This window comes from Felis catus, chromosome D1 (genome assembly GCF_018350175.1).
Source record: "Felis catus isolate Fca126 chromosome D1, F.catus_Fca126_mat1.0, whole genome shotgun sequence".
NCBI classification, from domain to species: Eukaryota; Metazoa; Chordata; class Mammalia; order Carnivora; family Felidae; genus Felis; species Felis catus.
This window is the reverse complement of record NC_058377.1, coordinates 77,999,671-78,014,651: the sequence shown is the minus strand read 5'-3', so window position 1 is coordinate 78,014,651 and position 14,981 is coordinate 77,999,671. Positions and strand designations below refer to the sequence as shown.

At 39.7% G+C, this 14,981-nt stretch overlaps 1 protein-coding gene across 5 annotated transcripts in view; it reads right to left on the bottom strand.

The window, feature by feature from the left end:
* Positions 1–7,798, bottom strand: part of GAS2 (growth arrest specific 2) — a 131,398-nt gene extending 123,600 nt beyond the window's left edge. Inside the window, exon 1 of one of the 5 annotated variants that reach the window (XM_019812192.3) lies at positions 7,671–7,798. The gene's annotated coding sequence lies outside the window, so the exon portion shown is untranslated. Of the gene's footprint in view, positions 1–5,092; positions 5,313–5,833; positions 6,310–7,381; positions 7,517–7,670 lie in introns of those variants that run through there. The other 4 variants (XM_023239652.2, XM_019812194.3, XM_003993073.6 and 1 more) reach the window with 4 other exon arrangements.
* Between the last annotated feature and the right edge of the window lie 7,183 nt (positions 7,799–14,981).

The window sequence follows — 14,981 nt, the reverse complement described above, 5'->3', positions numbered from 1 at the left end:
TCTTCATACTCTAAGACCATTATTCTTGCCAGAATGATACATTTTTACAAAATAGATTCATCGAGAACCCATACTATAACCCAAGAATTGAACAGAATTCTAATAAATACTACCATAGGGTTTTCTTTTAACTTACTTTGTATCTTCCCACTTTATATATTTTACATACTAGGTTTTGCTTGTGATCATTTTTAGAGAAGTAATTAAATGTCTTAGGTCTATAAAATAAAAGATGATTTCATTACCCCAGTCCCTTATGGGCTTATGAGCAGCCCAGTCCCCTGAATGGGCTGTAGAAGAGATGTTTGAATATATACTTGGCCTTGAATGTAGCACTTTGTATGCATTATTTATAGGACCTAAGACTATAGAAGTAATATTGAAGTAGCTAGAGTAAATAAACTCATCACTTCAACAACGTGCAGGACTCTATTCTGTACACAAATAGTGCATATGAAATAACCAAGTATGGTATGACTAATGAAAATGAAAATATTTGCAGCTGGCAAGAAGTATGATAAGATATAATAGGGTTTTCAGCTATATTTCATTATTTACGGTATTTTAAATTTACCAATATAAGTTGTATACACTTTTGTTGGTTCTATTCTTTGAAACTTTACGTAATAATCCTTTCTACTTAATGTCCAACTCTAATTCTCTTATCATAGGCTAATTTTTTGCCTTTTAAAGACTGCTTTTGAAAGAAAAACAAGACAACACTGGTGTTTAGAAAATTCTAAAACATGACTGCTTCCAAACATTCTGCCATAGTATTAGAAAAAACTGCTAATGTGAATAAACACCTAAAAAGTGTCATAGATGCATAATTTAAAAACACAGACAATTGCATTTCCAAAGCAATTATGCTTTGGAATAACTTTTTGCAAAAAAAAAAAAAATTCCCATAAATTGTCTTTGAAAACATTTTTTTATAAATCTCTATATATCTAATTATCTAAAGTGAACCAGTGCAAATGTGAAATAATTTTAATACATTTGTCCTATGTTTCTAAATTATCATTACAGGAGCCAGAATATCATTATTGCCTTTTTTTTTTTTTTTTTTTTTTTGCGGTTAATCATCGTACTATTCATACAATGTCCTGGAGCTTTCTCCAAACCCTGTGATTAAATATCAGAAACCTAAAAGAGTTTTGCTCCACTTCTTTTAAAAATAGGTCCAGTCCCAGGAAAACAAAACATCTACCTGTGGCTGGTTAGGATTGGTAAAGGCTAGCTAGCCTCAGAAACAAACATTTAAGTAATAATACATTTAAGCACATGATTGATACATTTAAATAACTCATTGAAATCTTAAAAGGGTTACCTCTAAAATGCCTTTCTTCTCAAGACACAATCTCTCCCACTACTTTCCTGAAAGTGAGATGTTGTACTTCAGTAACTTTACCTACATCCTATTATGTGCTGTGCAACTTCCATTTAAGCATCAGAAGCCTACTTTGCTCGGTAAAAGGAAGAAGACACCTCAGATTCTTAAGCTCATTGTTCAGCAAAGAATTCATCAAGGGATAGTTTACAGTAAGCCTAAAGGCATGTAACAGTTTCAATGAGCCAAAGGGACACAATCCTTCCCCTCAATCCTTCCAAACAGTGAAGTTTTTATTTTCCTTGACAGTGGCACATTTATTTCTCATGTAGTCTGTCCTGTATTTTGCCAGAAATGTAATTCAAACTATCTTCTAATATTTATAGATGATCATTAAGTAAAAATAAGAAGAGTAACTAAGCAATTTTTGTTATGCTGCTTCAGGTATAATCAAAATTATATACAAAGGGGGAAAAAAAGCAGTAATAGGATTATATTTCCCCAGGAAGCAAAAGGGGGGAGAAAGATGGCTTAGTGGGTAATTAGCATATAACGGAAATTAATTAAACATGTATCAAATACATAGACACCTAAGGTCACTGTCATAGACAAGGGCTCCTCTGTTTATGTGCCTTGGGAAAAAAATCGTGATTTCAATCCATGTTCTCCTGATCCATTTTTCATATTTCAAATCACCATCAAACCTAGCATGCCTTTGTGGTTTAGTTGAAAGTACACGGAAGTCTAGGATTTAAATATGGCAGAGACATGAATAGGAAACATGGAAATGAATTCAGCTAGGATCGAAATTTGGAATGTGGAAGAATTACTGCATCGTGAAGTAGTTTCTAATTGAAATGATTAAACTGGTGTAGGTAACAACCAAATGAATTTATATCACTCAGATAAAAAGATCACTGCAGGATTGTAATCTTTTTATATTTTCAACTTTAACCAAGTGGGTGAGTTGAATTATATCACAAAGAACAAATTATAACAAAAAGATAATTTCTGATCCTTTGAATCCATTCAAAAGTTTTCAAAAACCAAAAAAGATGCCAAGGAGTAGCTTTTAAAGATGGGAAATAAAATGATTAATGGTCCATTAGACTTGAAGCAAAAAGTTAGGTTTGGGGGAAAGAAAAATGTTTTGTATCAGGTATGTAAGCACTGAAAGATGTTACCATGAAAATTCATGTAATCTAAATATTTTAAAAGCTTGATAAGTGACTTTGGTAAGTACTAGGCAAAGCCAATCGCCTTGGAAACACAAGTAAGGATTCAAATGCTTCCATGACTCTCTGAGCTATGGCTTCTTCAAGCTGTATGGGTCTATCTAAAAATGGATAATGCAACCCTCAGGATTTGGAATTCAGAAAAATAAAACTTAAAGGGAAAAACATGCAGAAACTTAATACAGAATTCTTCAAAGAATGTGTGTGTGTATTATTTTTTCTTTCTTTCCATAGTAGAACTGATTCTGGAATAACCATTATGAATATGATGAGACTGAACTAGCCCAGGGGAAGAAGAAAAAATTAATGACTCCATAAGTAAAATCTCACATGTTTAAAGACTGTTTAGTCTGTTGCTCCAAAATCCCAGTTGAAGACATCATAGTTTTGACTCTGAAAAAAAGTATTCTTTCACGCCACCTAGAGGTGTGCTTTGATTATGACCAAGATGGTTTCCAGACTATCTCTAGAAGTTGCTGACATGTTATTAAAAATGTATTGCATAGAAAATAAAGTGGAAGGAAAGAAAAATAAGAATAAAATGATAAACATTATATCACTACTGTCTGCTATGAGATCCACTAAGAAGCTTACTTAATGGATTAGAATATTAGAATTGGAATCAGAAGTGCTGGGGTCAAATACTGGTTCCACTACCTCGACACTGAATAGCTATTCTTCTCCGGTTAGATGACTTTTTCTCTTTGTACTGGAGCTCCCCAGTGTATACAATGGAGACAAAGACCTCAAAGATAGTTCTGAAGATTAAATATTTGTGCCAGTTTGAGGTATATACTTTATATCCAATAAATACTAGCGAAGCCTAAATCACCCTCATAAAAAATGTGCCAAAATAAAACTCCTGTAAGACAATAGATTTTATAGAACTAAATCACAAAGAAAAGCCAAAAAAAAGGAGAAATGAAAACAAAGTATTGATGGAATAAAGCCATAAATAATGGAAAATCCAAAGTTTTCTTATTGACAGGGATAAAACCCCAAGGTGAAGAATGACATGTTAAGTTCTAAAATGAGAAGTTTACAAGTATTTTTAAAAACAAATTTTGGTAACAAATTATACTTCATTTTTGGCACCAGTTGAAGACTCAGAAGCTATTAATTAAGATGGGGGGAATGCTATACCTCCCAAAATAAATGAGGAAAGATCTCACAACACACCCCCACCCCAACACATCACACCACACACACACACACACACACACACACACACACACACACACACACACACTCCTTAACTGTGGCCATTTAAAACAGTGCTAATGAACCCACAGTTAAGGGCTCCCATCCCTAAAGGCCAATTTTGTTCTGATCTAACAGCACTGACCTCACCTCTTTTCAATTTTGTGTGTTATGAGTGTGAAGCATTGCAGAAACAAAGTTTATAGGCCAACAGCACTATTTTTTTTAATTTTTTTTTAATGTTTATTTATTTTTGAGACAGAGAGAGGCAGAGCATGAACGGGAGAAGGTCAGAGAGAGAGGGAGACACAGAATCCGAAGCAGGCTCCAGGCTCCGAGCCGTCAGCACAGAGCCCGACGCGGGGCTCAAACTCATGGACCGTGAGATCATGACCTGAGCCAAAGTCAGACACCCAACCGACTGAGCCACCCAGGCACCCAGCACTATTTTTTTTAATTAAGCAAACAAAAAACACCCCACACCAAACACCCTTTCAAAATTTGGAAGGAGAAACTGCTATCTTCCAACTGAGATTCGAAGAACTAATGACCAAGGACCACTCTAGATGTGCTGTTCCATCATTCTGAGTTCTTTCCTCCTATGTGATCCATTTTGGCTAACCAACAGTATCTCTACAAAGCTACACCTTCCCAACCAAGTCATGAATGCTAAACTGTAACCTAAGGGTCTAATTAGAAAATAAAAGTCCAAAATTTAATCAGAAATGTCACTGTAGATCTTAGAAATGGACGCACATTTCGGCTAAGAAGCACAACTTGTCCACACACACACACACACACACCAAGAGTAAAGGCAAAATGACACTCATTATTAATTTTTCTAATTATGTAACAAAATCTTTAAACTCAAAGGACCATAGAAGATGTAACAGTCAAATTCCTGGTTTTTAATAAGAGACTGGAGACCTAAGATACTTTGGCCAAAGCAACAAAGCTATTTAGTCACAGAATCATTAAAAATATCCTACTCAGCTCTCCTGGCCTCCAATTTCAAGTAATGCTAACTTTTTTCCCAGGAATCTCTTTCTCTTCTTGCAGCCCCATGATGATTTGTCCTGAACTAAATGATGGTATACCTGTAATAATAATTCTTTCTCAAATCATGACCCAAAAAATAACAGAGTAGACACCGATTCTTGTATTTTCATGGCACTTGAACATTTTTTTTCAAGTTTTTAAAAGTCCTATTAATCCATTTTTCCAAACAACTTAGCACAGGTTTTTGGACCCCTACCAGCTTAACTTAAAACATAATTTGAATAGAAAACCATCTGAAAGTAATTAATCAATTAGACTAAAGACTTACCTCAAAACTTCATCTAAGTTGAGTAAGTAAACCTTAATTCATGAAGACACTTTGGGGCTTTGGATGTTGTCTGTGATGCAAAGATTGCTATAATGTAATTGAGGGCTAGCAGAGTTCTACACTCCATTGAACACATACATCTGTTGTGCAGAATAGTTTCATATAAGGGGAAAACAGTAGTAAAAACTCCACTGACCCTGAAAACACTTAGGTCAGAAAGATTACACAAGCATTACTCATTTTGACAAGGGATATTTTGTATCTTCTCTCCAGTTCTTTTCTCTAGTCCAAAAACACTGAGTGGAAAATCTTGATTGTTGCTCAGGAGAAATGAAAAGAAATAGTGCCATCCTGTTTGTGCCCCAACATCAAAACCACAAAGCTATCAAAACAGCCTTAACATCAACTGCAGTTTTAACAAAACTCGGCAAACAAATTGCCAGCACCTCACTATTTGCTTTCAACCAAGGTAACTTTGGCCTTCCAAAGGCTCCAAAAGTCTAGAATACAGACTTGCAGCCTTGAATCAAAATTCTAAAATTCTACATAACACACTTGGATTAATGCAAGACCCACCATTTCACCACACCTGCAAGTTTAAGTAAGATTTCTTACCAAGATACTAGAAATAAATTGTGCCATATGACTTTATATCCCAGTAAAGCGCAGTCCACATCACAAAAAGTAGGGTGAAGAAACAAGCCCAAAGTTTAGTAACACACAGGCTGAAATTCAAGCTACCTTTCCATTCCAGAGCCATTCAGGGGGCCATGTGTGAAGGCTTCAGTGTGCATTGCAAAGGCCGCCTGCCCCACGCCTCAGACATCTGCCCCTTACCTTCTCTTAGGCAGTCAGAACCAGGACGCCCATGTTGGAGAAGACCACCACAGCCACCCCCCTCTCCTCCGCAGTTAAGGGGGAGCATTCCTCGAGAGGGAACTCATTGATCAATTTCAAAGGCTGGGCAAACTAGACCCCAGCTGCAGCTAATCAGTGTCCACCCCGGGAAGAGGTTGGGGGCAGGAATCAATAACCGACACGGGCTTGTTTCCAGCCCTGCGGCGGTGAACCTCAGGGCTCGGTGAGGGGGAAAGGTGGACTTCTCTGCCTGGTTGGCACATCCGACCTGTCTGCACCTTTATTTTAACACTAGGAGGCCAAATGGGTGTTCCTGTGCACACGCAGATCTTATTTCCCCCACAAAAGATCTCCCCTACACAGCTGATTTAGCTTTGTTGGAGAGGCTTCTTGGGGGGAGGGAGGAGTTTACAAGAGGGACGGTAAAGTTTTGCAAACTCTTAACTAGAAGTGGATGGAAGTGAAGGAGGTGTGAGAATGAAGACGAGGAAGGTGGGGAAGCGAAGGCTTTGATTTCCGGAGGGAAGTACTGAAAAACCCACCCCCCACCCCCCACCCCTTACCCCAATTGTACTGGAATGCAGAAAACAGAATCTGTTAACCCCTGCTTTTGCTCCCTCTCTATTCAAGGCCGTGGAAACTTCGGGTGTCTGGGCCGGGTTAATGACAATTTACCCTACTGGGCTGATAGAATTTAATTTTGCCGGAATAACTAATGCCTCCAAAGCAAAGTTGGCTCCTCTGCTCCTCAAACAATTGCGGATTCCAAAGCTCCGCTCTTTGGATGAAAAGAACAATACTACTATGCAAAATCTCCCCAAAGGGGTTGGTTCATAGGCTAGCGTTTTTGTTATTCACGTAAAAGAACTCAACTCTGTGAAACCCATCAGTTGAAAACAAGGAGTATCTCCCCAAATCACAAGTGTCGTCCCTTTTCCTCCCATCCCCGCCTCCCCCACTCAAGTGAAACACCCAACATCAATGCATGAAGACCGCCCTCGCTCCGCTCGCCTCTTCCCGGGAACCGACCACGCTGAGCTTGCATCACAGAGACCCCTGTGCACGCATGCAGAAGTGTGCGTGTATAATCGATGTGCTGATTAGAAACCCTCACTTCCGTCCCTGGTTGGCTGAGCCGCCCCAGCGGGCTCTCGTTGACGCGGTCATCTGGGCTGCTCCACAATAGGGATGGTTGCGTCCAGGGAACCCGAGTCACCCACTGCAGTGCCCACCCACCCAGCGCCAGAGCCGGTCCGCCTGGCCGCGGCTCTTCGCCCTTCCCGGCCGCGCCCCCGAGGTCACCGTCAGGCGCGCCCCTCCCCCGCCGCCCCGCGCGCACCGGCGGGCAGGGCCCCCCAGCGACCCGGCTGCAGAGCGCGCGCTGCTGCTGCGGCGGCGCCGGCGGGAAGCCGGCCGGCCCGCCTTGCTCACCCCGCGTCCGGAGCTGGCTGCTGGCGGCTCTCAGGGGCGCCGGGGCTCCCGGCTGGGCTCCCGCAGCGTCTCGGGGCCGGCCCCCTGCCGGCGCAGGTCCTGCAGCAGCCGCGCTCCGCACCCCAGCAGCCCGGCGGCAGCGGCAGCAGCTACAGCCGCACTGCCCCTCTTCATACTTCTCTGATGGCTCCTCTCGGTGCTGTTTGGGAAAACGATTTTCCCCCCTGCCAGAAACAGATTTCCTACATTTCATCAGTCCACATAGACCGAGCGGAAGTAAAATGCTTACTTTTTCTGGTGGACGGCAAACCCAATTGACACTGATTTACCCTTCAAATGGGGAGAGATTGTATTACAAGCCCTTGGCAGCAATTCCGAGGTTGGGGCCAAGCTCCAGCCCCCTTGTCCCCCAAACACGAACCTAAGAGAGAAAGGGCGGGGGTGCAGTGGGGAGGGGATCCTAGTTAACTCCAGGGTTTTAACAGAGTCAATGGCGTTAGCACAATATTCAAATTGGGTGTTGGAAAAGTTTTGCTCTCCTGGCCAGCGGTTTTGCAGACTCAGAGGCATGAGCTTTCCAGTAACTTCAGCCACTCTTCGTCCCAAATTGAACAATTTGATTTCTTACAATTCTTTTTTAAATATCAGATTTTAGAAGAGGCCGCGCTCAACGGCTGTTTTCGCTTTGCAAAGGGAAATACAATTCCACCCTTCCTTCTCTCAGTTAAAGCTCAGCTTCATGTTGAATGTCGTGGACAATTTTCTCCAACTGTTGTTTATTAGTACGTGTATTCTGAGATGAAAAGCCTTCCCATGAAGCGGACAGATGTTCAAGCGTCTGCTTCACCTCTACTATACATGTGATTCTTGCTGAGTGTCCTCATAGCGGCAGGTTACTCCTCTCCACGGAGGGTAGATGAAAACCATCACACTTTTGTGTTGTGATTGTGTTTACATGCTCATCAGTGGCCTGTACAGCTCCATCCCATGCATGTGGTTGCAGGACACAGGTATTCTGATCTTCTGTTGAACATCATATTCTTACCTGGTGAGTAACTTAGACCACCTGCCCCCGCTCCCGGTAGTAACTACCTGTAGGTCCACATAGCTAAGTGATGTGCATAACTTTAGATATAATGGGAAAAAAGGCATTTTGCGTGTATTATTGCTTTCATCTGGAAGTGGTTATTTGCTCTACAACATCTAGAAACTGCATCAGTTATTTGCTTGTTGTAGCAGTACAAAGAATGAAGAAAGATTGGAAAGCTGGACGTCATTGAACTCCAAGGTTTTTATTTTAATTCGGCTTGATGTCGCAGCTCTCAGCTCCATAGTCCTTGGCTTCCCACAAGAAGGGGAAAAGAGCCATTCCTCATTTCAAGGAGAAATAGCATTATAAAAAGCTTATATTATTGCTTAGACACACATAAACAACAAAACATACCGAGCAGCTTACTGATGAATTTGAGTGAATGATGCTGAATAATAAAAATTGCTCAGAATGTAACCAGATCTGGGTATTCCAAGAGCCCCAATAAAGTATCTGGAGTTTCTGAATCTGTACAATTTAAGTAGAAGATCAAACATCCTTGATACTTTTTTTGTGATCAAAATATCATCAGCCAATAGATGTTAATTTAAGTATCATCAGGGTATATAATAGGAGTTCAAAGAATCTAATACCATGCATTTTGAAAATCTTTTATCCTATTTCTCTCCAGATACCAATATTCTTGTCATATTGTTCAATATTGATAATATAAAAAGCAAAGCTTAAGGCAGTATTATTGTTGATTCAAGAGCAATGCTCAACCCAATCTGGGACAATAAAGAAGCTTACAGAGGCATTGGGAAAGCATAGTCATTCAAATTACTCCCTCCAAGGCCTTTCCATCCAGGTATTTTTAGTTTTAATATCTGCATTATAGCACATCCTCTGTCCTTTTAGCAAGAGCCAAAAGGAAAATGCTAGGAGAAATATGCATTTTCTCCCTTCACGTCTGAGCATTGTGCTAAATATTCTTTTAGTGACAAAAGAGAAATAATACAAAAGAGCTCTGATGAGGCATCAAAATGTTTTCATTTAACAATTTTTCAGCATTTCTAACAACTCCTGTTTGCTTTTTATTTTGTGACTTTCAAAATCAAACTTGTTTATGTATTCTGATTGGCCACTGATACATTTGTCAGACGCTCTTTTCACCCAAGAATTTTCTTGACTTGGTCTCAACCTAAATGTGTTCATCTTAGAAAACCATGGCCCAACAGACCCAACTATAACCTCCCCAACGTGACGGTGCAGGAAACAAGTGCCTCATCTAATGAGGTAAAAAACAATGTCTAAATACATTCCTGAAGCTTGACAGCATAAAAAAGGAAAAGTCAAGCCAGATTTAAAGAAAGCATAGTTTAGTTTTCCTTTTCAAGTTATCACAATTTAGAGGATCTCCATATTGAAAGTTTTGGGGTTAATATGTGTTTCAGGCATTCTAAACCTTCGATATCATCTCGTGTATGAACTGTGCCTTTTCTTTTTTTTTTTTTAATTTTTTTTAACGTTTATTTATTTTTGAGACAGAGAGAGACAGAGCATGAACGGGGGAGGGGCAGAGAGAGAGGGAGACACAGAATCGGAAGCAGGCTCCAGGCTCTGAGCCATCAGCCCAGAGGCCGACGCGGGGCTCGAACTCAAGGACCGCGAGATCGTGACCTGAGTTGAAGTCGGAGGCTTAACCGACTGAGCCACCCAGGCACCCCTGTGTGCCTTTTCTTTTAATATATACATAGAGAAAATGAGCAATAAATTCTTTACTTTTTCCTCATCTATAGGCCAGCCTCTCCTCCTTCCCATTCCCCTCTCTCTCTTCTCCCTCATTTCTCTCCCTCATGGAAATAATCAATACTCACTTATTCTGCAAAGTGGGGCAAACCTTCACTAGATGATGGGGATCAGACAGCGTGTTGGAATACATTAAATAACATGGAAAGACATACTGGGTAAGATAAATGTGCAAAGGTAACGAAGAACTCTTATATTGCCAAATAACTTCAAAAAGGCACTTAAAATTACATTTTATTGAAATACTTTATCCGTGATGTAAAACATGTTTATATTTCCCTACCTAGCATCTTGGCCCATGGTGCAGGCCTTCAACTGATATATATTGAAATAAATGTTTTCTAAATATCATAAGGCAAACAAAAGTCCTGTCGTGGTAATTACAAATACTGTTAGGGATAAAAAGTGGAGGCTGTGACTTTTCATCACCATTCATGTATAAAACTACAAAGAATAAATGAGAGAAGTTTCATGGGAAAAGCTCAAGGTTTACTCAGTTTGACATGTAACTTAAAAAAAAATCTATTGCCTTTACTCTCAATGGAGAACTTTAAACTTTATAAGCACAGCACAACAGTAGCAGAGATGTTCATTCCCTACTGTTCAAGACTCATATTTTTGCAAAATGTGTGCTATATATAAGCCTATGTCTTCTCACTTTTACACAGGGGATAGATTAAAATCATTTCATGAAATATGCCATTTTTCTCATCTAGTTTTAAATACCCTATACAGGGGCGCCTGGGTGGCGCAGTCGGTTAAGCGTCCGACTTCAGCCAGGTCACGATCTCGCGGTCAGTGAGTTCGAGCCCCGCGTCGGGCTCTGGGCTGATGGCTCAGAGCCTGGAGCCTGTTTCCGATTCTGTGTCTCCCTCTCTCTCTGCCCCTCCCCCATTCATGCTCTGTCTCTCTCTGTCCCAAAAATAAATAAATAAATAAAAAAAACATTGAAAAAAAAATAAATACCCTATACAATGTAGACTGTTGTGTGATTTTCCTTGTCTAGGTTGGAGGTGGGTTTTTTTAACTTGTCTTTCATTAAACTTTTTTGTGGTTTGTTTCTAAACCTTTTGTTAAACTATCATGGCGTCCTAATTGCAAGAAGCTCAAATTTAATGAGTGCTTAATATAAATTATTTTTATTTCAATACCCTTGTCTTTCTTTTACACCACTGTTATCTCCAGCATTTAGAATGCCAATGGGTATATAGTAGGCACTCAATAAATGTTGAATGAATAAATGACTATTACAGTAAAAGCCAGTCTCTTAGGAAACTTACTACTAATTGGTTAGATTTTTATATATTGTCTTTAATTTAGTAGTTTGGAACTCAGAATAGAAAACTAATGTTAAAATAACATTGTAAATGATGGTTTCATTCCCAAGCTAGAATCGTTTCATCTGGTAAAATGTAACTAGCGTTCAGTAAAACAGATGCTTGCCTGCGTGCCAGGCTTATAAATGAGGTCAGTCTGTGTCACTTGTCACTTCATTAAAAACCAAGGTTGATTTGGACTCAAGGTTTAATCATAACCAATATAATATGATTGCAGTGAAAAGTAATAGAAAAAATTACTACTTCAGTGGCTTTCAAACTTTTTTTATTGTGACCCATGATAAAAAATACATTATGGACCAGACCCATAGACACACACTCAGACACCCAGGACCAAACCAGGTTTCACATAACAGTACTTACCTTCCTCCATTAGTGCACTCTGATATTTAAAAAAAAAAAAATTTTGTGATATTTTTCTATTTGGCTTTTTTCTAGTCTTCCTATGCCACTCATTTGAAAAGAAATGCTGTTGAAGAACTGCTAAATACATTTCACAACCCACAGTTTGAAAAAAAAAATGTGACCTAGAAACTAAACTAAGGAGGGAATCAGTCAAAATGAAGATAGGGTATCAGTGAACAGATGGTTTCATTATAAACTACAAAACAGATGTTCCTATATATTGTTAGCGGTAGACTTGACATGATGTAATGTCACAATATTCCAAACACTGTACACCATCACACCTCCATGCCTTTGCTCATGCTGACTAGAATGATCTTTTACCTTTTACTTTCTCCCTCAGAAGAAATCAGATTCATTCTTCTAGGAGTGGCTTCATCTTCTTTGTGGTTCTCTTGCTCTCTCTGGCAGAAATACTGCTGTGTCTCTCTGTCTGGTGCTCTGAGAATTTTTCCATCTCTTGTGTATCTTATTTATAATGTAACATCACAGTGATTTTCTTATGCATCTATATCTCCACCACACCACCCCACCCCACCCCCACTAAACTGTGAGTCCCTTGAGAACAGGGACTAGGTTATACATCTTTGCATAGCTAGTCCTCAGCATGGTACCAAACCGAAGGTTGTTGAATGAATGAATAAATAGTGATGGAACTGATACAAGAAGGGAAGAACTGTGTGCATCAAAAAAGAACTAAATGGAAATTCTTCTGCAAAGATGGCACCAGCTGCTGATTTTGCATCATTGTGGGTAGAACAATTTACATTATAAGTGACATTCTACTGTCACATTTCTTGGGACTCAAGGCAGACCGTGGTCCATCTGTCCATTACATTTTAAGAACACTGATAATGACAAACTTAGGATTACTTTGTTGAAGAATGAGAAAACTTGCTGAAACTTCCATTATTGTAACTATAACCTAGTTTATAATCAGGGAAACTTTGCCGACCGCTGATTTACATGAAACGTTTAGAGAAATAGCTCTTCATCAAAGGGCTTTTCTAGACCAGGCAACTTGCCACGAAATGTGGCACACTTGGCCCAAAGTGAGAGAGCGATACAGGAAGTGACCAGGGGCTTCCTTTGGCAGAGAAAAGTACAGCTGCTTTCACAGTAGCCACTCAGACTCGAGATTTGCAAAGAGATGTCACCAGCCATTGTTCCCACTGAAGCTGTCAAAGAATAAACATACTAAATTGTAAAAAATAATAGTCATTACAGTTAGCATAATGATTAAGAATCCAGATTTGGAGAAAGACAAACCCAAGGTCAAGTTCTAGTTTCTTCACTTAGTTGCTAAAAATTACGTGTAAATTACTTAACCTTTCCAGCTATCCATTTCCACAGCTGTGAAGTGAAATTAACAAATGTCTCCTCTCTCATAGGCATGACTTGAGTGCTATATAATATAATACCTGTAAATATTTAGTTTACTCTCTGTCAGATAGCAAGTGTGAAATGAATATTAGGTATTTTATTACTAATTGAGCACCTCAATCATCTCATTGTCTCATTACAGTAATTCCTCATCCCAACCTCAGGGATAAGGACATTACCATCATTAAATGTACAAAAGATCAGCGAATTTTATTCATCTTTTCTCTGAATTTTCTCTCCTCCCCACTTTATGGCATTCCATTTTATACCCTTTTACATCAATGGCTTCATGATTCATTCATTCATTCATTCATTTATTCATTCATTCTCCAGCCTTGTCTGTGTACTTATTATATAAAAGTGAGGCCATATGCCCTGCTCTCTGGGAGCTCACAATATAATAGGAAAAATGGTCTGTTGAATGGCACAGAGGTGGGATTCAGACTCATATTTTCTTTCCTTCCTTCCTCACTTCCTTCCTTCCTTTCTCCCTTCCTTGCTTCCTTCCTTCCTTCCTTCCTTCCTTCTGACTTTGCTTTCTTTTTACTTTCTTTTTAAGCATAGGGAAGAGCCTATACATTAACAGTTTTTACTTCTGAGATAAAACTAAAATGAATTTATGTTCAAAGTTTAAAATATGGTAATGCAATACTCTGAGAGAAAAATAATAGAATCATTTTGAAAAGAGAAGACCATTTGTGTCAGGTATCCTCACTCAAGGCCTGATGCACTGCCCCAGGTACCAAGGGCTCCATGTCATGTAGAATTAATCAAATGCCTTATAGCGCTATGAAAAAAGAGCTCACAGAAAGAAACACAGCAGAAGGTTTGATGACAGATTTTCTGACCAAGAAAAGTCAAGAGAAGGTTTCAAACTCTACTTAGAAATAGTTTCCTTCCTTTTGGGTTTGGCTGCAGGAAAGGCTAGTTGGGAGTCAGGAAAGGCTTCTTGTTAATTAGTTCCCACTGCATAAGCAGGCCAAATAGCCCAGAAACCAAAAGAGATTATTATAAGAAATTGGCTCTTGTGTTTAGCAAGTCCCAAGATCTGCAGGGTGAGTTGACAAGCTGAAGACTCAGGAGAGCTGATGTAGTTCCAGTCTGAAGGCCAGAAGGCTTAAGACGGAGGAAGGGCCAGTGTTTCAGTCTGAGCCTGAAGGTGGGAAAAAAGGCCATGTTCTGGTTCAAAATTAGTCAAGCATTGCCTCTCACTCAACGGAGAGTCAGTCTTTTTAGCCTACCAGGCCTTCAACTGATTAGATGAGGCCCACCCACACTAGGGAAGTCAGTAGACCAATATTTGTGCCTAGTCAGGCTGATACATAAACTTAAGCACCACAGGAGAAAGAGGTGACAAGGAGCTATTTACCCACAATCACTCTAATTTTCCTGAAGCCAGGTATCAACAACTGGGGGAGCCCCTTTGCCCTACGTCTGCAAAGCTATTCAAATGATTCAGTCCACAGGGAACTCGAAAAACTGTGTAAACCCACTGAGCTTGCCATATAAAAGCTGTCCCCTACAGCTCCTGTTTGCTGTTACCCCGTTCCAGGATGCAATACTTTACATGACTCTGCCTGGCACCCTTCTCTCATCTGGAGCTGTAACAAAGAGTTCTGACTTTCAACTCCTAGGG